The sequence below is a fragment of the Lithobates pipiens genome, unplaced genomic scaffold, assembly GCF_037356315.1.
Source record: "Lithobates pipiens isolate NorthernLeopardFrog02 unplaced genomic scaffold, aLitPip1_a1.2 Scaffold_8, whole genome shotgun sequence".
Taxonomy (NCBI): domain Eukaryota; kingdom Metazoa; phylum Chordata; class Amphibia; order Anura; family Ranidae; genus Lithobates; species Lithobates pipiens.
The window spans coordinates 474,794,932-474,819,462 of NW_027507903.1; the positions used below are offsets into that span (position 1 = coordinate 474,794,932).

The 24,531-nt window shown below is 49.0% G+C and overlaps 1 long non-coding RNA gene across 1 annotated transcript in view; it reads right to left on the reverse strand.

The window, feature by feature from the left end:
- Positions 1-24,531, reverse strand: part of LOC143963295 (uncharacterized) — a 78,024-nt gene that overhangs the window by 16,284 nt on the left and 37,209 nt on the right. Inside the window, exon 2 of the long non-coding RNA XR_013270933.1 lies at positions 4,228-4,283. This is a non-coding gene — a long non-coding RNA (uncharacterized LOC143963295). The remainder of the gene's footprint in view (positions 1-4,227; positions 4,284-24,531) is intronic.

A 24,531-nucleotide genomic window follows, 5' to 3' on the forward strand; every position in this document is an offset into this window, starting at 1 on the left:
AGGGTGACCACATTTCCAAACTGCCATTCAGGGACAATTTTTCTAAGGACGGGGGGGTTGTGTTGAATGTAGTTTCGGGGTTGGCGGGATTTCCGCGGCGAGTGATCTGTTGGGTGAATGGCTGGTTTTAGCACTTATATCATCCCAATACCATGCCTGAAATGTATTTCTATTATTACATTGTAATAATAGACCCCCCTCCCTTTGTAGAGACCCCATTTCCTCAGTATAGACCCCCCCCTCTACTTACTATAGACCCCCTCCCTCAGTCCGGCCCCCTCTCTAAGCCCCCTCCCTCAGTACGGACCCCCTCCAATAACTATAGGCCCCCTCCCTCAGTACAGACCCCCCTCTCCACTAAGTATATACCCCCTCAGTAAAGACCTTCCTCCACCAAGTATAGACTCCCCTCCCTCAGTACAGACCCCCCCCCCCCCACTAAATACAGACCCCCTTCTCCCTCAGTATAGAACCCCCTGACTAAGTATAGACCCCCCTCCCTCAGTATAGACCCCCTTCAGTACTGACCCCCCTCTCTCATTATAGACCCCCCTAAGTACAGAACCCCCCACAGTACAGACCCCCCTTCCACTTGTGCTAGTGGAGAGGTGGGTGTCAGAAATGTGCTGGGAGGGTACTTCTTACCCTTTTCCTGATCACTATCCCTGTCCATCTACATACACATAATATAAGCTTAGAACAGACATCAGATCAGCAACAGGAATGCACAGTGGTGTCCCTCTCTCCTCTCCGTGTAATTGTAACTAGCCGAGGAGGGGGAGGCGGTATCAGTCTGAGACAGGGAGACATCCAGGGGCAGAGCTGCGGAGATGGTAACCCTGACGGACTGCAGTGCTGGTGACTGAGCGTATTTGAGGCTGCCCCCGCTGACAGCTTCGTCCGGCATGGTGGAGAGCGTTAGGTGCGGAGGAGGAGAAAATTAACTTCTCCTCCGCTTTGCATGCTGGGCAGAGTGGGTCTCGCCTATGAGGTCACTGGTTGCTAGCCGCTAGGCGGCTATAGCAACCAGTGACCAGAGTCTCGGGTGGCGCTGGAGGGAGAGCAAGCTCTATCGTGGGGTTTGCTCGCTCTGTCAATTCCATTCCAGGACACTGTATTGTCTCAGAATGAAGTTGCCTGGGCCCCGGGACAGACCAGCCAATTGCGGAAATGTCCCGGGCAATCCGGGACACATGGGCACCCTATTCCAGCCGTGCCCACATCATTTATACATCCCCAGCTGCTGCCTTTGCAGCTAAAGAGGGAGTAGTTGGAGTGGTAAAATCAGCTCAACTGCGTGTTTTTACTGCCTCCAACCTCACATGTGAACAAGCCCTTGGTTCACAACTTTGTGGCTGGACTTAGCACATGTAGGGCAGTCCATGCATTTCAATATAAATCCACACCAGTGAATTCAAAAATATTAAAAATGATAGACCCAGTCCAGTGAACATGAATTACTAAATGTTACTACACTGTGCAAGCCCTGCCCCGAGCATACAGAAAATAGAGAAAATTAATTAACACAAATTATTATATAGTGCATATCACCAGATGAATAGTGATAACAAATATATACGATCTGTTGAAAAAAATATCCGGTGACTAAATATTATTCAACACTAAAAAGTAAATAAACAAGTAACGAGAATCAAATGAATTGTTTCAAGTTCTATCAAACAATGTCCACTTCCTAAAAAAATTGTTACCAACACCACTGTGAAAAGCTCCTGAGAATATAATGTATCCCAGTAAAATCATAGTCCATACGTTGAATCTTCAGATCATAATCCAAATAATGGAATAGTGAAAAAAACGTTTAACCAGTGTCTCTTGAATAAACAGCAGATTACATCTACACTCCTCCACCACACCGCTCTAGATGTGACTCCTCTCCCCTTATGTGAATACACTCACCCGCTGTATATGCCTCACACTTTCGTGTTTGGCTGGATGTGCTTTTTCCCTTTACAGGGTTTAAATGGGGTATCCAGGTTTCCACTCCAGAATGCAGGGCTAGTACCATGGCTGTTCTCATAGATGCCACGGATGTTTCCATAGGTGTCACGGCTGTTCCCATAGATACTCTCATGCAACAAAGAAAAGATTTGCTTCCATAGCGTGATACAGTATAAAACTTTTTAATCACACATAAAAATCTCTCACATTGCACTCACATCAAAGGATGAATAAACACGCCAAATATAAAAATTCACAGCACTCTTGAGTAACCCATACTGAAGCATAGGTGGTCACGGCGGACCCAGGATATGCGGGAATAATGGATAGTCTCTCACCGCTCCTTAACTGTACCGCCGCTTTACAGGGATCAATGTAAGATGTTCAGCATCCTATATGTATCTCTCTCATTCGCCTAGTAGCCAAAATCCGACATGTTTCATCATAAAATTGACTTAATCATGGTCCATGATTAAGTCAATTTTATGATGAAACATGTCGGATTTTGGCTACTAGGCGAATGAGAGAGATACATATAGGATGCTGAACATCTTACATTGATCCCTGTAAAGCGGCGGTACAGTTAAGGAGCGGTGAGAGACTATCCATTATTCCCGCATATCCTGGGTCCGCCGTGACCACCTATGCTTCAGTATGGGTTACTCAAGAGTGCTGTGAATTTTTATATTTGGCGTGTTTATCCATCCTTTGATGTGAGTGCAATGTGAGAGATTTTTATGTGTGATTAAAAAGTTTTATACTGTATCACACTATGGAAGCAAATCTTTTCTTTGTTGCATGAGAGTATCTATGGGAACAGCCGTGACACCTATGGAAACATCCGTGGCGTCTATGAGAACAGCCATGGTACTAGCCCTGCATTCTGGAGTGGAAACCTGGATACCCCATTTAAACCCTGTAAAGGGAAAAAGCACATCCAGCCAAACACGAAAGTGTGAGGCATATACAGCGGGTGAGTGTATTCACATAAGGGGAGAGGAGTCACATCTAGAGCGGTGTGGTGGAGGAGTGTAGATGTAATCTGCTGTTTATTCAAGAGACACTGGTTAAACGTTTTTTTCACTATTCCATTATTTGGATTATGATCTGAAGATTCAACGTATGGACTATGATTTTACTGGGATACATTATATTCTCAGGAGCTTTTCACAGTGGTGTTGGTAACAATGTTTTTAGGAAGTGGACATTGTTTGATAGAACTTGAAACAATTCATTTGATTCTCGTTACTTGTTTATTTACTTTTTAGTGTTGAATAATATTTAGTCACCGGATATTTTTTTCAACAGATCGTATATATTTGTTATCACTATTCATCTGGTGATATGCACTATATAATAATTTGTGTTAATTAATTTTCTCTATTTTCTGTATGCTCGGGGCAGGGCTTGCACAGTGTAGTAACATTTAGTAATTCATGTTCACTGGACTGGGTCTATCATTTTTAATATTTTTGAATTCACTGGTGTGGATTTATATTCAGCGCTGCTTTTTCTATTGTTTAGATAAGGAATATTGTACACATTTTGTTTTTTTAAAGTGGCGGCTTAGTTTAGAGTGTTTTGTTTAGCGCAGTGGTGATACACAATAGATGGAGGGAAAGAGTAAGTGTGTCCTTGTTTTACATGCATTTCAATAGGTTGCCCTATCTGCAGAAATGCAGGGAAAGAAGCTCCTAACCCATTGTTTCTCAATTGCGCTGCACCAAGAACACCCCGTGTTTGCCAATGTGTAATGGTGCCCTATTAAAAATTAATGGCAACCTTAAGCACTTCAGCCCCGGGGAAAGTTTCACCCCCCCCCCATGACCAGGCCATTTTTTTTGCGATACAGCACTGCATTGCTTTAACTGACAATTGCGCGGTCGTACAAAGCTGTATCCAAATAAAAATAAAAAATTGATGTTGTTTCTTTCCCACAAATAGAGCATTCTTTTGGTGGCATTTGATCACCTCTGCAGTGTTTCTTTTTTTGTGCTGGAGGCACACATGTGCGCCCCCCCCCCCCCCCCAGACCCCGAGGTGGAAGCAAAATACAAGTACTTTGTTTCACGCAGTCGAGCTGCCCTGCCGCAGTAAATGTGCGGTGGGGCATCCAGAAGCAGTTAGAGAGCAGAGCATTTGTTTGTGGGGTGTCTTGAGGCTGAAAATACTTTTTAAGCGTGCCCCTGTTTTAAAACACTGGTCTAAAGAACTTCTAAACCCGATTCTCCATTTAATATTATTGAAAATAACGGTGTCACCTCTCACCTCTTCAGACTTGTCCTCATTCTCCTGGAATCCCACTGGCGCCTCCCACTGAGTCTCTAGGATACAAAGAAAAAAAAGAAAAACAGCTTTGGGGTGAAGGGGGCAGATGGGGGGGTGGGGGGAGATGTAAACCTAAATTACATTTTAAGTGTGGTGTATCAAATAATTATGTAATACAGTGCGACGCCAGAAAAAAAACATATTACGCCACCCAAAGCGTAAATTCTGTATATATCTGATATGAATGTCCACATTAATTACATCTGCAATACTGTCCCTACTGTTACTAAAAGGCTACCAGTCTCGGTTTTTGTTTTTTCATTTTAAATAGCTTAAACCTTGTCAGTTTGTTTCCCCCATCTGTGTCCCATTGAGGACACTTCTCTTCACTTCCTGTTCCATATCCAAAACAAGAAGTGAGAGAAAACCTCTCCAAAGTGAGGAAATCCCTGGGTGTTACCAGAACTCGTGTCCCCATTGGAAGATTTCCCCTCCATTCCTGTTCTGGTCACAACCCAACATTTGGGATTTTCTTTCACTTTCACTGTCGAAATGAATAGTAAAAAGGACAAATAGAGAGAGGGAATCTACCCAACGGGGGCGCAGATAGTAAAAAAACTGACAGAGGGTCTAATTTCTCTCCACACTATCCAAAACTAAACGGTTTGCCCTTAGCTGTACTTTAACTGCTTGCCGCCCCCCTGCTGTCATATGATGGCCAGGCGGCGCGGCTCTCGTTCTGGGAGGGCGCCATATGACGGCCTCCCATTTAAACAGGGAATGCGTGCGCATCCCTGTTCCTTCGGTGGCAGCCTGTCACAGAGACACCACTCGCCACCGAGGGGGGTGAACAGCCATTTGGCATGGCTGTTTACTACATGATCGGCCACGATGAAGTCACGGGCGATCACAGATGGTACCACCCCACTTTTTTTTTTCACATGCGTGCGATCGGAAGCGCATTGCCCATGCACGTCGATGGCGGCATGTTCCCGGGAACACTGCTGGTAAACAGCCATTGGCCAGCGGCAGTTTACCACGTGATCGGCTGTGATCCTTTCACAGCCGATCACTAAATGTAAACAAACCGCGGTAACGAGATGTTACCGGGTTCTCCTCCTCACACACTGATCGTGTGTGAGAAGGAGATTGCAGTAACATCTCGTTACCGCCTACAGTGTACACAAATCACACTGCCCCCCCTATAAAGAGTACCTGTCACAACCCATCAAAGTACATGTCACAGTTCATCTGAGTACCTGTCACAGTCCATCAGAGTACCCGAGTACCTATCACAATCCATCAGAATACCCGAGCACCTGTCACAATCCATCAGAGTACCCGAGTACATGTCACAATCTATCAGAGTACCCGAGTACCTGTCACAGTCCATCAGAGTACCCAAGTATCTGTCACAGTCTATGAGAGTACCCGAATACCTGTCACAGTCCATCAGAGTACCCAAGTACCTGTCAGTCCATCTGAGTACCCGAATACCTGTCACAGTTCATCTGAGTACCTGAGTACCTGTCACAGTCCATATGAGTACTGAGTACCTGAGTACCTGTCACCGCCCTTCATAGTACCCGAGTACCAGTCACCAGCCCATCAGAGTACCCGAGTACCTATCTGTAGCCCATCAGAGTACCCGAGTACCTGTCACCAGGCCATCAGAGTACCCGAGTACCTGTCACCAGGCCATCAGAGTAACCGAGTACCTGTCACCAGCCCATCAGAGTACCCGAGTACCTGTCACCAGCCCATCAGAGTACCCGAGTACCTGTCACCAGCCCATCAGAGTACCCGAGTACCTGTCACCAGCCCATCAGAGTACCCGAGTACCTTTCACCAGCCCATCAGAGTACCCGAGTACCTGTCACCAGCCCATCAGAGTACCCGAGTACCTGTCTGCGGCTCATCAAGTTCTCTTTATTTATTTATTTTTTCCATCATACAAAAAATGTCGTAGTATAAAAAACAGATTATATACAGAACAATAAACTTTGTCAGTCATTCACGCTTTCTGTTTTAGTTTATCCCGCATTCTGTTACCTCCTCCCCTTCTCCCACCCCATCCCTCCCCCCTTGCCCCAACCTCCTCCCCCTCCCTCCCTCCCCTAAATTCCTTCTTTCTGGGTTGATCATTATTATTTCTGAGCTAACTTCCAAACCTGTACTCCATAGTTTTTAAGTTACCTTATCCTTTATTTACTACTTTTTTTTCCCTCTACTACTATTGCTGATCTGGTGGATACCCTATTTCATTCAGCCATGGCCTCCATATTTTCTCAAATCCTATAAGGTTTCCTCTACGTATGTATACAGTCTTCTCCTTCCAAATTAAATCATTGATAACCTGGGTCTAACATTACAGGATATTTTTCACAAAATTTGTATTTTCACCCCCTTCTTTGCTTTATTGTTACCCTATGCTGAATAATGCAGGATAAAATACTTAATGTTGCCTCTTGGAATATAAGAGGCCTGGGGAGCCCGATTAAACGAGCAACAGTTTTCTCTATGTTGGAGAGGCATGGGATCGGTCTGGCCTGTCTGCAGGAGACACATTTAACAAAATTAACCATACCCCAACTTAAAAGCAGGAGGTACCAAAATCAGTACCACTCCACCCACACATCCTACTCGAGGGGAGTGTGCGTGATGATAGGAACAGGGGTGAGGTTCGTCTGCAGACAGGCCAGTATTGACGAATTGGGTCGTTATATCTTTCTATATTGTGTTCTGGAGGATAAATCATATGTCCTGGCGTGTGTCTATGTACCGCCCCCGTTTAAGATGGAGGTGGTGTATAGACTAATGGATTTTTTGGCAGATAAGGAGGATGTACCGGTTATAATTTTGGGGGATTTTAATGAAGTGCTTGATAGAGGGGTTGATAGATTCCCCATTAAACTCCAACTGGGAGAGACGGGGTCAACAAGACTAAGTCACTTCCTGAAGGAAGTAGGATTGTTGGATATGTGGAGAGTGAGGAATGTGAATGTTAAGCAATATTCTTGTTTCTCAAGCTCGCATTCAACACTCTCCAGAATACACCTGGCCCTGGGTAATAAGGAAGCGCTGCAAGATGTAAGGAATATAGAGTATTTGCCTAGAGGGATATCGGACCACTCATTTTTGAAAATAGTACTGAGTACAGGGGAAAAAAAAAATACCGGGGGGATGGAGAATAAGTCCATTCTGGCTTGAACTAATGAAGGATGTAGAAGAAATCCCAAAAAGACTAAAAGAGTTTTTAGTATTTAATATAGATACCGCTTCAACTAATATAACATGGGATACATTAAAAGCATATATGAGAGGTATTCTGATCCACCAGGTGGCTAAAATTAAACAGAAATCTAGGAGCTGGGAGGAAAAAATCAGGAAGGAAGTAATAGAGGCAGAAGAGAATTATGTTCAGGATCCCACCTATGAAAAACAAAGAATATGGCTAAATAAACAGCATGGGTATAGATCGGTAATTATCAAAAGGGAAGAAAATAAGCGGCTATTTCAGAAGCAATGCCATTTTGGGGAGGGAGAGAGTGTTGGGAGAATACTGGCCCAGTTAGTAAAAACTAATTCTCCCTCAGCTATAATCCCATTGATCAAGTCTATGAATGGGACAGTTCTTACAAGCGGGAAGGAGATTGTAGAAACCTTTAGGGCTTTCTATGAGGAACTATATAGAACTCGAGGCCAGAGAAATGAAGAAGATATGGGCGTATTCTTGGAGAAAGTGAAACTCCCAACCCTCACTCAAGAGGAGAGGGAGGACTTGGAAGCCCCCATAACCCTGAGTGAGTCCGCGAGACCCCCGGAGCTGTGCAATAAACTATTTTAACCCTTGTGTGTTGTGGTTTTTTTGTACATTTTTTTTTTCACAGGTGAATGGGTAGGGGTACATTGTACCCCAAACTCATTCACATAGGGTGGGGGGCTGGGATCTGGGGGCCCCCTTATTAAAGGGGGCTCCCAGAATCCGATAAGCCCCCCGCCCGCAGACCCTGACAACCAACGGCCAGGGTTGTCGGGAAGAGGCCCTTGTCCTCATCAACATGGGGACAAGGTGCTTTGGGGTGGGGGGGCCGCACGGCCTCCCCTTCCCTAAGGTACCCCTTCATGTTGAGGGCACGCGGCCTGGTACGGCTCACCCCCTTTCCTGGCCGGCCGGGTAGCGTGCTCAGATAAGGGTCTGGTATGGATCTGGGGGGGACCCCCACGCCGTTTTTTCGGCATAGGGGGTTCCCCTTAGAATCCATACCAGACCTAAGGGCCTGGTATGCTCTCGGAGGGGGAACCCATGCCATTTTTTTTTTAATTTGGCGTGGAGTTCCCCCTTCAGAGCTCATTGATTGGCCACGGCAAAAGTCACCTGGCCTGGGGCGACTTAAAGTCGTGTTGTAAGTCGCCCCAAGCCGTGCCCAAGTCGTGTTCAAGTCATGTCCAAGTTGCCTCCAAAAGTCGTGTTGAAAGTCGTGTCGCCCCTGTGTGAACCGGCTCTTAGTGTCTCAAGAAATGAGATACACCTGATGTACTGAAGGCCTAATCAGATGTGATCAGTTTTCAGTGATTGACACCATAGTTTGTAGACTCTATAACTTTCCCAAAGACCAAATAATATACACTAATTTGGGTTATTTTACCAAAGATATGTAGTAGTTTAAGAAAAATTACTAATTAGCAAAATTTTATGAGAGAAACAGAAAAAATCATTTTTTTCACAAAATTTACGGTCTATTTTTATTTATAGCACAAAAAATAAAAAACCCACTAGTGATTAAATACCACCAAAAGAAAGCTCTATTTGTGTGAAAAAAAGGACGCAAGTTTCATATGGATACAGTGTTGTATGACTGAGTAATTGTCATTTAAACTGTAAGAGCGCTGAAAGCTGAAAATTGGTCTGGGCAGGAAGGGGGTGTAAGTGCCCTCTATTGAGGTGGTTAAGTGAAGAAATTCACTTTGAACTCCACCTTATTTCCATCACTCCCTTTATGTATTGCATGTGTAGAAAATAAGATGAGAGCACATGGAATATCTATGGAAATGAGCTAGAGTTTAAAGCGAACTATACTATTGCCAGCAGGGATCAGCATTTGGGGGCTTCATGCAGTGAAGAGCTGTGATACCCCCTCCTCATTGCCTGTCCAATGACTCTGAAACGTGACCTGAGAAAGAGAGGCCCGGAATGGAAAGGACTGCAAGGATGGATAGTGTAGGGCAGGGCATGATAGTGTGTCTAAGGGAGACACATATGGGGTTAATGTGGAAAGATGTAAGGGGAGTGGCAGAAAAGGGGAAGGTAGGAGAGAAGTTTTGCTAAAGGGGGAGTGGTTATATTTATAGGGGGGGTGGAGCATGTGGTCAGTGCTCCTCCACAATGGCGGACATTGATGTGTCACTGGCAAGGCTGAAGAGGGCTGCTGCAGTAAAAGGACCGGAATGGCTTCAGAGACAGGTTGCGGACCTTGTGGACGATGAGGCGGGGGAATCCGCGTCAGGTAAGGTGACCCAACGCACGCGGAGGTTGCGGCCTCTTGCGTGCTTTTCGCCAGGGCCTGCACCTCAGCCTGCTCGCCTCACTAGGAGCTGGAAGACCGATCGGTTCCTATGGTGAAACGATCATAACAGGCTACAGTAGGCCCTGGCAGTCCACACACCGCTGGCCTAAATTGGGGGGCAGGGCCAAGGGCCAGCATGGCGCCGATTCCCCGCCCGGGAATCGTGCGAAAGAATGCAGGGCGGCATTGCCATCTGAGTGCAGCGATCCCAGGGTGGAGACAAGGAGGGAAGGAGAGCCGGCCAGAGTCACAGAATCGGCAACAAGAAAGGCCGGGAAGACCGCAAGGGGGCGGGGCCTATCGAAGAAGGGTTCGGCGGTACAAGATGGCGGAGGAGGGCAAAACCAAGTCAGCCAAGGGCATGTCAGATCTGGTCTGCGATGCCAGTCTGAAGGAAGTGGAGTTTCGGTGAAGAAGCAAGTCCCACAACGGCAAAGTACCACGGCCTCCAGGGCTTGCAACACTACCCATCCGGGAACAGGACGAGAAGTCGGAAGGGGAGGTGTGAGAGGAGGAAGAACTACAAGTGCCAGCGAGAGAGCAGCGCGGCGGCTGTTGGGAGAGCTCCTGGTCAGCCCGGTAAGTTCACTGATAATTTGTCATTGTCTGATGCATTGCAGGATTTGTTAGGGGTGGTCAAAGCGGGGACAGCAGCTCCTTTGGCGCAGGCAAGGGTGGAAGTGTCAGACCAGCAAATGGCAGGTAATAGGCCTGCCATTGCAGGGCCCGGTACACAGATGAGGGATCTGCTGGAGGGCCTGCAGGCTTTAGTAGGTAGATTTGAAGGGGGGCAAGGGCAGTCCCCTCAGGTGGCCCCATGGACAACTCTGGCGAGTGGGTCAGCAAATGGGTGAACTGGAGGAGCCGGGGCAGTGGCGCCCCCGGCAACCCCACCACCCGGGCAGTCAGGGTTGGGAAGTGTCACTGAAAAGGCAGGGGAAAAGGGGGCCGCAGAGACAGCGGGGAGGACAGATGTGGTCAGGATTCCGGACGCGGCAAAGAGTGAGGTGTATGTGTGCTTCGAGGGCCCGCTGGGAGCACACCTAAAACAGGAGGTCTGGGGTAAGATTTACAAGGGTGAGTATGTGGAGATTTTCTTGCTACTGCCATTGGAAAAATGTAACTTGGATAGGGTGAAACCTGATGACTCCAAGAAGGAGGACGAGGAAAAAAAGGTGGTACAGACTGATCCCACTTACATTTCTTGGCTGCAAGCGTTTGCCATCATGGCGAGCGTCATTGGCGAGAAGAACCCCGAGCACTGCTCAGCGTTGTTCTCCTACATGGATGCTATTGGAGAGGCACATAGGGTGTACGGGGGAGTGGCTTGGCTGAGATATGACGAGCAATTTAGGCAGCGCAGATCGGTTCGCCCGTCTCTGCTCTGGGACCACAAAGACATTAGCCTTTGGATGAGGCTCATGTCTTCGCGAGGGCCCCGCTTCAGTTTCTTCAGGGGGGGGCCGGGGGTACACATTCCTCAGGACTGCCGGACAGAAAAAAGTGGGGAGTGTGCTGGCAGTACAATGAGGGCTCCTGCAAATTTGGGGGGGCATGCAAGTTCAAGCATGAGTGCTCAGGGTGTGGGGGAGCCCACATGTTGTCTAGGTGTTTCAAGAGAGGGAAGCATGCCTGCTCACAAAAGGGATGATGAGGGTGGAAAGGATGCAGCCTAAGCCTTTTCTAAGTAAGTATCCGGACAGGGAAGCGACAAGGCTTCGGGGTTTCAGGATGGTTTTAGGATATCGTGTTCACTGGCGGTGATTCCGCCAGTGGCGAGGAATCTAAAATTGGCATTACAGCATCCAGGGGTGGCGGAGGAAAAATTGGGAAAAGAAGTGGCCATGGGGTACATGGGGGGGGGGCTGTTCGCAGAAAGGCCTTGGCAGGATTTAGTGTCACCATTGGGGGTGGTCCCCAAGAAGGAACCAAACAAGTTCCGCTTGATCCATCACTTATCCTTTCCAAAAGTGGGTTCTATCAATGACTTCATTGACCCAGAAGCGTGCACAGTGTCCTACACTTCATTTGACGCAGCAGTCAGGTGCATGAGGCGCTATGGACAGGGGGCACTTATGGCAAAGGCAGATATAGAATCTGTGTTCCGCTTGCTTCCAGTGTATCCGGATAGGTTCCGGCTGCTGGGATGCCACTGGCGAGAGCAGTTTTATGTGGACAAGTGTTTGCCCACGGGTTGCTCCATTTCCTGTACCATGTTTGAGGCATTTAGCTTGTTTTTAGAGTGGGTGGTTAGAGATGTTTCGGGCCTAGATTCAGTCATACATTATTTGGATGACTTTTTGTGTGTAGACCCCCCTGCTTCTGCTGTGTGTGAGATTCTTATTTCTACATTGCAGCTCATCGCAGGCAGGTTTGGAGTGCCATTGGCAGCTGAAAAAACAGAGGGCCCAACATCGGAACTTAGTTTTTTGGGGATAGTGATAGACTCAGTGGCAATGGAGTGCTGGTTGCCCAGAGGTAAGCTGGAGGCCTTACAAATGGAAATTTGGGAAATCCACAGACTGCGGAAAGTACAGTTGAGGACTTTGCAGTTGGTGCTGGGTACGCTGAATTTCACCTGCAGGATCATCCCCATGGGGTGAGTTTTTGCCGACTGCTGTCAGCAGCCACAGCAGGGGTAAAAGCCCTGACTCACTTTATTCGCCTGACCAAGAAACATAGGGAGGACTTAAAGGTATGGTATGAGTTTCTAGCCACATACAATGGCAGATCAGTGTGGATGTCTGGCCCGGTGAGCAACTTTGATGTGGAATTGGTCACAGATGCTGCAGGCTCCATGGGCTATGGCGCATTTTTTCAGGGGCAGTGGAGCGCGGAACCCTGGCCACAGTCTTGGGAGGATTCTTCAGGAACTTGGTGCTGCTGGAACTTTTTCCGGTGGTGCTGTCCATGGAACTATGGGGGGAAGCATGCCAAAATCTGAAATTGAGAATAAACTGTGACAACATGGGAGTGGTACAGGTCGTCAATCGCATGTCAGCTTCATCACAACCGGTTATACGGCTGTTGAGACAGCTGGTGCTTGCGATTGAACATTTTTATTTATGCTGTTCACACACAATTCGCTGGCTGACTCCCTGTCTCGATTTCAGTGGGACACCGGGCGCAGAGAAGGCATGAGTTCCTTGCCCAGAGTGGATTTGGGAGCTGTCCTTGGAGTCACCGGGGGATGGGGATGGCAGTCAGTAAGTGAGTCCACTTGGACAGACTACACGAAGGTATGGAAAGAGTGGTTGGGTCTGGTGCAGGAGGCAGGTGTTGGAAAAAAGGGGTCGGAAGTACGGTTATTGGTTACGGTTGTTGGTGTTGTATTTCATGGCTAGGAACATGGAAAGTGGGTTGTCGGTCTCTTCTATTGATCGCAAATTGGCAGGCTTATCATTCCTTTTTAAATTCATGGGGGGGAGGATTGGACAAAAGATTTTTAGATGAGGCAAGCGATAAAAGGCTATCGGAAATGCACAAAAAAAAGGATGTGAGACGGCCAGTCACGTTTGTGAACCTAAGGTCCATATGTGCGATGCTGGGTTCAATATGTACATCGCGTTAAGAGGCTCTGCTGTTTACAGCAGCGTTCTCGTAGGCATTTTGGATAGGGGAGTTGGTCATCCCATCAAAGTGTCTGGCGGAGGGGCTGTTGGAGCAAGACGTGCGGGCAGGGGCGTAACTATAGGGGGTGCAACAGTTGCGACCGCAACCGGGCCCTGTGATGCAGGGGGCCCATGCAGCCCCCTCTACATATGGCTGCTCTTTAGTTGTGCATTCCCCGCATGACCTGTGACCTCAGCCGGCTCCTCAGAGTACCCCTCTCCTGCTCCATGCATTGCTGCTCAGTCCGATGTCTGTTCTCCCCAGCCAGAGTCCCGCCCACCCCGAGTCCGGCCCACTCTGCACTGCAAACTTTTCCCGGGTAAACAAACTTTAAGCACACAGATGCAGTGCAGCCCTATGAGAGCCGGCTCCCCGGAGGACACTGCAGGCTTGTCTGCCAGCCCCCCCTCCTCCCTGTCATACATAGATGATGAAAGGTCTTTCTGGGAGATAAGCTGATCGCCCGTGCAGCACACTGGATGGAGCCCAGGCTAACATGGATGAGTGCATGGCCTACAGCTTGGTCATGGTGAGTGAGAGGACCCCATCCCCCACACACCATTACATACCCCCTCCATCTCCCCCTGGGGACAGGGACCCCTTCTCACGTGGGGACAGGGACCCCCACTTCCCCTGGGGACAGGGACCCCTTCTCACCTGGGGGCAGTAACTTCATCTGCCCTGGAGAAAAGGACCTCATCTCTTCTGGGGACGGGGACCCCATCCTGCCTAGGGACAGTCGCCCAATGGGGCACCTAAAAATAAATAAAAATACTGATACCAGTGGTGGAACTACAGGGCTCACAAAGGTCATACCTGTGACCATGCCCTGGAGTTCCACCGCCGGACTCGGAGGGAAGGGCCCTGGCTGGGGTTCAGGGGGGCCCTTCATGGTTTCTTTCATTGGGGCCCTGAAGGTTCTAGTTACGCCACTGCGTGCGGGTGGAGGTTGATAGGGTGTGTCTGTGGCTGCGGAGGTCAAAAACTAACCAGCAGGGTAGGGGGGTGGATGTGTCACTGTTTGCACTGCCATGGTCCAGGGTGTGCCTAGTGGAAGCAGTGCGTGAATTTCGGAAGGTTAGAACTGAGGGGGCAGGGCCATTTCTGAGGCATGAGGATGGGTCCTACCTGTCGAAGTTTCAGTTTGTGTCAGTTTTTAGGAAATGTCTAAAAGAGGCTGGGTTGGACGGGGCGGAATACGCTTCACACTACTTCTGTATCTGGGCGGCTACAGTTAACACCTTTTTTTTTACATTATGATTAGAACATCAAGGCCAGCTATGTCCAACTCACCTCACACAGTGTGACCTGAGCCTTACACACAGTCTATTCCATTGACAAATTGTTACAATGTTTATACTTAAAGAGGAAGTAAACCCTGATGGGTTTCCTTCCTCTTTGTTTCCCTGCAAAGGCAAAGCATAATGGGCTACTATGCATCGCATAGTATCCTATTATTTGGCACTTACCTGACACAGGAGCCAGCAATGTCCCTGATTTCCTCGCCAGCTGGAAGCGTCCATCTTCCTTCCGGGGTCACGGACTCTAGCTCTGTGACTGGCCGGAGTTGCGTGACGTCACTCCCGCCAGTCATGGCATGTCGTTTAATGAAAATGGCACGCTGTAACCCGTCTAAAGTGCGCATGCGCCGTTATATTGATGACATTTTGTTACTATGGACTGGCCCCGTGGACCTATTACACCAAATTTTAAAATTTTTGAATTCCACTTATACACTTAACTTACGCTTTACTATGTCGTATGATTTGTTCACTATATCCTTTCTGGATCTAACCATTATTAAGGATAACCATGGCTCTTTGCAGAGCAAATTATTCCGAAAGCCAACTGCTGGCAATACTATTCTCTCAGCAGATAGCTTTCATCCTAAACCATTATTGCAATCCATCCCATTTGCGCAATATTTGCGAGCACAACGAAATTGCTCCACCAAAATTTTTTTTGAACAGGAAGCTGCCTTGCTGAGAAGTAGACTCCTAGCTAGGGGCTATTCCAACAAAACACTCAAAATTGCATACAAAAAGGCCAAGGCCAGATCTAGAAGTGATCTCTTTTTAAAAACACAGGTTAAACCCCATTCCCCTCTATGCATTATTACCATGTACTGTTCACAGCATCATCAGATTAAACATATTCTGTCCAAATACTGGCAGATACTCACCACAGATTACTCCTTTGCACCTTTTGTACCCCCACGGCCACTTCTTACATATAGGCGAGCCCCCTCTTTACGCGATAAACTTGTGCATAGTGAATATTCCAGGAATACTCTTAACGCCACTAAATTCAGTGGCACCTTCCAATGCGGCAACTGTGGATACTATAAATACATGAATACTGAGGAACAGGTCACCCTACCCAGTGGGCACCCCTTCTATCCACAACACTATGTTAATTGTCGCACGATAGGTGTAGTATACCTCCTATCGTGCGAATGTGGCTGCTACTATGTAGGAAAAATCAAGTTACTGTTTTGGAAGCGAATTTATCGTCACATCACTAGTATTCACACTAAAGATCTGACATTGCCGCCTAGTCCACCCTGATCATAATCCCAAAACATGGTTTCTTGCTTTGGATCATATCCCCCCTAACCCGAGAGGTGGTGACTACAACAAACTGCTGCTACAAAGTGAATTGAGGTGGATTTTCCACTTCAACGCTACCGTACCTCCCAGCCTCAATGAGTCATTTAAAGGGATTGTAAAGTGATTTAAAAAAATAAAAATAACAAACATGTTATACTTACCTCCACTGTGCAGCTCGTTTTGCACAGAGTGGCCCCGAACCTGCTCTTCTGGGGTCCCTCGGCGGCTGTCTCGGCTTCCTCCTGCAGGTGCTTCTCACGTTCATGCGAGCTCCCTCACATGGTGAGAAGCATCTGCGGGCGCGCTCCCGTGATACAGCCGGCGGCTGTAGCCGCTCGCTGTATCACACGGCCCCACCACCCGTCGCTCCACGTCAGTGGATGTGATTGACAGCAGCGCGAGTCAATGGCTGCGCTGCTTTCCATCCATCCACTCCAGCCAATCAGCGGCCAGGCTAAACGGTGGAAAGGACGTCGGGGGACGAGCGCGGGAATTTCGAGGGGTGAGGTAAGTAAAATGGGGGGACTGGGGGGCGCTGGGACTGTCAGATGTTTTTTCACCTTAATGCATTCTATTCCCAGAAGGTCGCCAAAGATGGGCACTCCCAGAACATGTGTAGAAATGTGCAGAGACACGTTCTACAATGGGGGCAGTAAGGGTCCCTGTCCGCGTACATCCTAGACAGTCTGACTGGAGTAAGATACACTCTATGAAGAAATTTAATCTGCATCAGCTTGTCACCCACTGCTATCATCACCCTGGGACCATGATGTAGGCAGTGCTCCCAATCTTCCCGAGTAAGTGCCGGGATATCACCATGCCATGCCTCCCACAACCTAGTCATCCTGGGAATATCTTTTGGCAATAGAGTACTATACAGGGCAGAGAGGGGCTTTCGTAATTCACCATCAGATAGAAGATCCTCCACTGGATCCAACTGGAGCAAGGGGGGAACCGGAAATTGGGCCCTGGCTGCATGACATAGTTGTATGTAGCGGAAATACATCCAACCTGGGAGAGCATGTTTCCCAGTCAGCTGCGTAAATGTCAGTAGGGTGCCATTAGGCATAATATCCTTAAGTGTCATTATCCCGTACCTAGCCCACACCCGGTGGTCCGGAACCGTACGGAAGTGGTGCAAATTGGGGTTACCCCAGAGTGGCTGGGCGGGAGACCACCGCCCGGCACTTGAGAAGCTACGCCTAGCCACAACCCACGCCTTCAGTGTAGTCTTTGTCGGCATAGGGAGATCAGAGTGAGCCCTCACCCCCCTATACACCAGATCCTGGAGATCCCGTCTTGTACCCACCCGCACTACCTCCACATGCACCGCAGCATTAGATCGACTCCCGTCCAACCACCAGTACGCTGTAACCAACATTGCCGCCCAATAATAGGCCCGCACATCGGGGAGGGCAAGTCCCCCCGAATGTGTAGGAAGGCGCAATGTAGTCCTAGCCAAACGTGGAGTCGTACCGTTCCACAAAAAGGAGGTAAGGTGTCCATCCAATTCACGAAAAAGGGAGGCCTGAACACACACCGGACTATTTCTAAAAATGTAGTTAAGTTTGGGCAGCAACACCATCTTAAATATACTGATACGACCCAAAAGGTTTAGTGGCAACCCAGCCCATGACCGAAACCGGTCCTTGACAAAGCGGAGTAAGGGGCATATATTAAGTCTGTAGTATTGAGCGGGATCTCTAGATACCAGCACCCCCAAATACTTAAATGACGACACCCATTCCAGGGGGCCGGAGTCCAAGCCGTCACCCACCCCTCCATCCAGGGGAAGTAAACTAGACTTTGACCAGTTAATACGGATACCGGAGTGGGCTCCGAACTGATCGAAGATCCGTAAGGCGGCTGCTAACGAAGGGCCAGCATCCCTCAGATAGAGCAGGGCATCATCCGCATACAGCGAAATCTTTTCTTCTACTCCGCCCACCACCAGCCCCTGAACTCCCGGGGACTCCCTAATATAAATCGCCAAGGGCTCCACAGCCAAGGCAAATAACCCCCGGGGATAAAGGACACCCCTGACGCGTGCCTCTGTGGAGTGGAAACAGTTCCGAGAGCCGATCGTTGGTGCGCACCCTAGCCCGGGGCGCCCTATAGAGCGATTGCAACCAACGCAAAAAACCAGAGCCAAACCCAAAACAGCGAAGCACCTCCCAAAGGTATCCCCACTCCACAGAGTCAAACGCCTTTTCTGCATCAAGTGACACCACTACCCGGGAGCCACTATTGTCATGTGTGATAGAGAGATTAAGGAAAAGACGACGTATATTGATGTCCGTGCCTTTACCTGGCATAAAGCCAGTCTGGTCGGCATGGATCAACTTTGAAATGACTGACGTGAGTCGAGTGCCCAGAACTTTTGCTAGTATTTTGGCATCTACGTTTAGTAGAGATATGGGTCTGTAGGAGGAACACTCCTGCGGATCCTTACCTGGCTTGGGGATAAGGACAATGACCGCCTCTTCCATGGACTCAGGAAGGGCGTCTGCTGTCCCAAGTCCTAAGAACAAAGCAGTGAGTTTAGGGGCAAGGAGCTCCATATTTTGCACATAGAATTCAGAGGGTAGCCCATCCATACCCGGGGCCTTACCCGGCTGAAGAGCCCCAATCGCCGCCTGTACCTCCTCCAAGGTAATGTCACCATCCAGCATATCCCTGTCCGTCTGAGATAGCATAGGGAAGGGGATCTGCTGCAGATAATTCCACGTCTCTGCTGAATCAGGCCCAGCGCGAGAAGTATAGACCCCCTTAAAAAATTCAAGGAACCGAAGATTAATGGCAGCAGGGGAAGACAGCAGCTCCCCAGTGACATCCCGAATCTGAGCTATATGCGTGGATCCAAGCTGCCCCTTTGCCAACCAGGCCAGCAGCCGCCCGTTCCTATCTCCGAATTCAAAAACCCGCTGCCTAGCGTGCAGCATGGATTTCTTAGTCCGTTCCACCCTACACAGCGAGAGCTCCCGCAGCGCACCCTGCCACCGTAGGTAGTTAGAGCCGCTGGGATCTAAAATGTAGGCCGCCTCTCGCCTCCCAGCCTCCCCCTCCCGCTCCCGTATGGTCCGCTCAGCCTCCCTCTGCACAGGGGAGATATGGGAAATGAAAGCCCCTCTCGTCCAAGCCTTAAAGGGATCCCAGGCAGTCGGCACAGATGTCGGTTCCCCATTATCAATCCAAAACTGACAGAGCGCTTCAGTCATTGGTCCCAGCACCCTGTCATCCGTCGCCCAGAAGCCCGACAAACGCCAGAGTCTCAGTCCAGGGGGTCTATCTAGAGATAAGGTTAGGTGCAGTGGGGAGTGGTCTGAAATACCCCTGGGCAAATGGCGGACCTCCTGCGTCCACACGAGCGCCCCGGAAGAAGCATAGACTAAGTCAATTCTGGAGAGAGCTCTGTGCGAAGCCGAGTGGCATGTGTACTCCCGATCATGCAGGTGGTAATGCCGCCACACATCAGTTAAGGTAAAGGTAGTGGCCCACTGCTGTAAGTCGGAGGAGGATCTGTGTCCGAGGTGCAGTCTATCAAGATCGTCCCTAGGAGTCAAGTTAAAGTCACCAAATATAAGGACCTCCTGTGTAGAATAGCCCAGCACCACCCGCATGATATCATAGAGAACTGTCGAATCGGCCGGTGGGGGAAGATATAGTCCCACTAAAACCAGATTTCTCCCACAAATAGTCATGTGTAGGATCACATACCTTCCCCCAGGGTCAGTACGGACATCCAGAATCTGGGACGGGAGAGATCTCCGGATCAGTATACTGACCCCCCTCGCGTAGCTCGAATAGGTAGAGTGATAATGTGTACCAACCCACGCCCTCCGAAGACCCAAGATCCGCTGGCCAAGCATATGCGTCTCTTGGAGAATACACACGTGGGGGGCATACCTCTGCAAGTATTTAAACACCAGCGACCTCTTAATGGCAGAGTTCAGCCCCCGCACGTTCCAAGATAAGATGGATACACTAGCCATACTGTGCATCACAAAGCCAGCGAACCACAGCCCGCCCACCCCCCCCCCCCCCCAGCCACCAATCCCCAGAGACCACACCACATTGCACTATGTTAACATACTTCCACATTACCCATGTATAGATATATACCCCTGCAGGGTAGCTTACTCCTTGTAATATAATAGCAACTCCTAACAACAGAAAAAACACATAACACATAACACAACCCCACCGTCTGAAACACAATCCCAAACCAAAAACCCCCCACCACGCACCCCCCTAAAACTGGCGATGCATTGGTTCCCATACCCAATTACAAAAACGTAACAATGAGAGTTATCAAAGGGACGTTAGCTGACAGCAAAACTCTCCACCCTACAAGACAGTAGAGATGCTGGAATGCTAACGCAGTAGTATTCTCCTGAGCATGCTCAGGGGCACTCAACTTAGGTAAAGACATATAAACAGACACTGCCTCCCATTTCCCCCCAAAAAAAGAAAAAGGGGGGAGATTCCCCAGGTACACAGCATCATATACATACATTCCCCCCCACCTCCCCCCCCCCGCACACCCGCTATGAAGTCACCCCCCCCCATAGGCCCAAGCGTCCAGCTGCGGAGGCTTGTATATCCCCAGTCAATACTCAGGCATGACCACGGTCAGACATCCAGAACCGCAAGAGAAGGGGGGGGAACCCCCCCACGTGGTGATCCTGCGTTCACTGCCGGCAAGGCCCAGGAGAGCATAGGGGGAGCATGCCACCCCTACCCAGGACCAACAAACGAAACCATGTCCAACACCCAGGCAGAGCGACATGTCCACAAAGGGGGAAAGGCCCCCGTGCCTCAGTAGTAGTTAGGACAGTACCTCATCCAATGAGATTGGCCAGCAGCCACAAAAGGCACCATCTGCAGTGTACTAGAAAAAGGAGGAATGAGGAATGCAGCCAAAGTACACAATGGAACAAGGGAGTAGAGAAAAAGGTGGGTCAAGATAGAAGCTTGCACTCTTCACCCCCGGGGGGGCAAGGTCTCCAGCCAGGCGGCCGCATCCCGCGGCGAGGTAAAAAATTGCACAGTCTCACCATCCTGGACGCGTAGCTTGGCAGGGAACAGGACACTGTACTTTATGTTCCTTGCCCGCAAACCCGCCTTCACCTGGTCAAACGCACGGCGCAGCTTCTGCGTCTCCATGGAGTAGTCCGGGAAGAAGAGAAGATTGGCATTGTGATACGACAGGTCTCCCTCTCTCCTGGCGGTCCGTAGTGCTTCATCCCGGTCCCTGAAGTTCAGCATGCGGAAGATTAATGTCCGCGGACGAGCTCTGGGCGGCGCGGGAGCAGGGGGCACCCGGTGCGCCCGCTCCACGGTGTAATATGGGGAAAATTGCGCGTTCGGTAGTAGGGACCTCAGCAACTCCTCCATGAACACCGTCGGGTTCTTCCTCTCCTCACCCTCCGGCAGACCCACAAGGCGGAGGTTATTCCTCCTATTCCTGTTCTCGGCGTCGTCCACTTTATACTCCAGGGCGCGAACCCGAGTCCGAAGGGAACGAATGGAGGCCGTGTGCTCCGCCACCGTGTCCTCTGTCAGGCCAGACCTGTGTTCAACCTCCGTCACCCGAGACCGCAGCTTGTCCAAGTCCTGCCTGATGAGCCCAACATCCAGCTGCACCGCTTCTATCTTATTGGTGAGAGCCGCCTGACAGGTGGCGATCGCCGCCATCACTTCTTGAAAGCCAAGCTGCCTCTCCTCCGCCGAGCCCGCCATCTCCGTCTGTGAGGCCATGTTATGCAGACACCTCGAGGAGGCCGCCGCGCGCGGAACCTCTTGCGGCCCGGGATTCTTGATAGGCAGCGGGAAATGGAGTCTCTTGCCCCTGTGCCTCGTTTTAGAGGACATCTGCTTCAAGATAGGCAGTGTATACGGCCCACAGGCTGTCCGGAGTCAGGATAAAGACAAGATATCCAGCAGATCTCTAAATCTTGCTGCCTCCTAGATCGCCATCTTGGCCACGCCCCCAAATTTAATTCTTTACAGTTTGTAGGTATCTTGTTGCCTATATATATATATATATATATATATAAAATACATATTTTTTATTCTACATTCTGTTGCCATACATTGTCATGCCTGTTATATTACTTATATGTATTTATTTGTAACCATGCATTATGTATTTTGTTACCTCCATTATCTCCTGTGATTGCCTGCCTCTACACAGAGATATAGTACTTACATTGCCAGTCTGCACAGCCTCAGTTCACCACCAGGGGGTAACTGTAACAGGCTGCCTGATGGCACCTGTCTACAGCTGACTCTCATTATGGCTGACTATATTAGGCCTGCAACCATGGCTAAGAGCATGCCGTGTGTTGCATACTGCCCAAGCACAACTTACTATCACTCTGTGTGTTCAGGTCAATACTTTTATTCTGCGCAGTAACTTTGTCATTGCATATTTTCACTCAGGCTTTATTTCATTGCCGCATTTTTTTATACTCCATTTTGTTCTCTTGGCAGACTCTTTTCTCTGTGCACACTGATGCCATTGATTTGCTGTTTGGGCCTCTATTACCAGACAGCTGAGCTCCTGAAGCCACAATCGACTTGGAGCTTGCACATCTATATCTGCCTGGCCATCAATAGGCCTATATATCACATCTACACCGGCAATACTTTGCCCTGTTGGCAGCTGTTTAAATTTCTTTTGAACACTTGATCCTTTGCCGCTGAATACTGATGCTGTGCTAGACCTGTAAGTAATACTAATCTATATCAGTTTTATTACCATGATTAAAATGTGGTCATTGTCTCATATTTTAGTATTTTCGTTTATACTTAGGCCGCGTACACACGGGCGGACTGTCTGCCCAACTTAGTCCGCTGAACAGTGTTTCAGCGCACAATCCGCTCGTGTGTGGGCTTCAGCGGACTTTTTCAGCGGACAGTCTGACGAACAAAGTCTTACGGAATTTCCGTAAGACAGTCCGTTCAAACTTGGTTTTGTCCGTCCAAACTTGGTTTCAGCGGACAGTCCGCTCGTGTGTAGGCAAGTTGGACGGACTAAGTATGGTGCATGCTCAGAAAGGGTTTACACGGCCGAAGGTTGCATTGCAGTGTATAGGACGTCGTTTTTCTAGTCCCGTCGTACGTGCTGTACACGTCATCACGCATGCTTTCAGCGGACTGTCTGCTCATCGTGTGTGGTCAAGTCCGTTCATGCAAATTTTGAACGGACTGTCTGTCGGATTGTCTGCTGAACTTAGTTGGGCAGACAATCCGCCCGTATGTACGCGGCCTTACTCTTTTTGTATATTTACATTCTGGAATGTATTTTTTTTGCAATTATGCATCATGTATTTTGTTACCTCCGTCATCTCATTTGACTGCCTGCCTTTACACAGAGATATAGTACTTACACTGCCGGCCTGCACAGCCTCAGTTCACCACCAGGGGGTACTTTATTTAAAACACAGTACACAGGCATAATCCTTTTTTGTTCTTGGCTATGTACTTATAATTATTGTACTATTTTTGTGTTCCGGTCGTCTTGGTGTCTGCCCAGCGCGAGTAAGACTCCACAGGCCCCCACAAAATTGTAGGGGAGCCTGCGGGTCACTTGCCCGTTCCTCCAGGTTTTCCCTGCGCTCTTCCTGTTTGCGCTCCAGTTTGGAGCGCGGGCGGCCGGGCGTTGCGTGTGTCCGTGATGTCACGACGTGGGACGGAGCTCCACCCACAACGTGGGCATGGCCCCGCCCCACGCCATCCCGTCAGGGAGCTCGTCGGACGGACCTGATGCTGTCATTGGCGCTCAGGTCCGCCCCCAATGGCCACAGCTATAGCGGGCTGCCTGATGGCGCCTGTCTACAGCTGACTCTCATTATGGCTGACTATAGTAGGCCTGCAACCATGGCCAAGAGCATGCCGTATGTTGCATACTGCCTAAGTAGAACTTACCATCATTCTGTGCACTCAGGTCAGTACTTTTTTCTGCGCAGCAATTCTGCCATTGCACATTTTTACTCAGGCTCTAATTCATTGCCGCATTGTATTATACTCTATTTTGTTCTCTTGGCAGACTCTTTTCTCTGTGCTCACTGATGCCATTGACTTGCTGTTTGGGCTTCTATTACCAGACAGCTGAGCTCCTGCAGCCACAATCGACCTGGAGCTTGCACATTTATATCTGCCTGACCATCAACAGGCCTGTATATTAGATCTACACCGGCAACACCCTGTTGGCAGTTTTTAAATCTATTTTGAACACTTGACCCTCTGCTGCTGAATACCGATGCTGTGCTAGACCTGTAAGTAATACTAATCCATATTAGTTTTATTACCATGGTTAAAATGTGGTCATAGCCTTATATTTTTGTTCTTTTGTTTATACTTACTCTCTTTGTGAATGAATGAATGAATGAAATACTTGTATAGTGCACAATGCGAACTGAATCGCCTCAAGGCGCTGTGGCGAGCTTTGATCATCAGCTAGAAGAGGAAGGTCTTGAGTTTTTTCCTAAAAGCCAGGTGATTTTCATCCA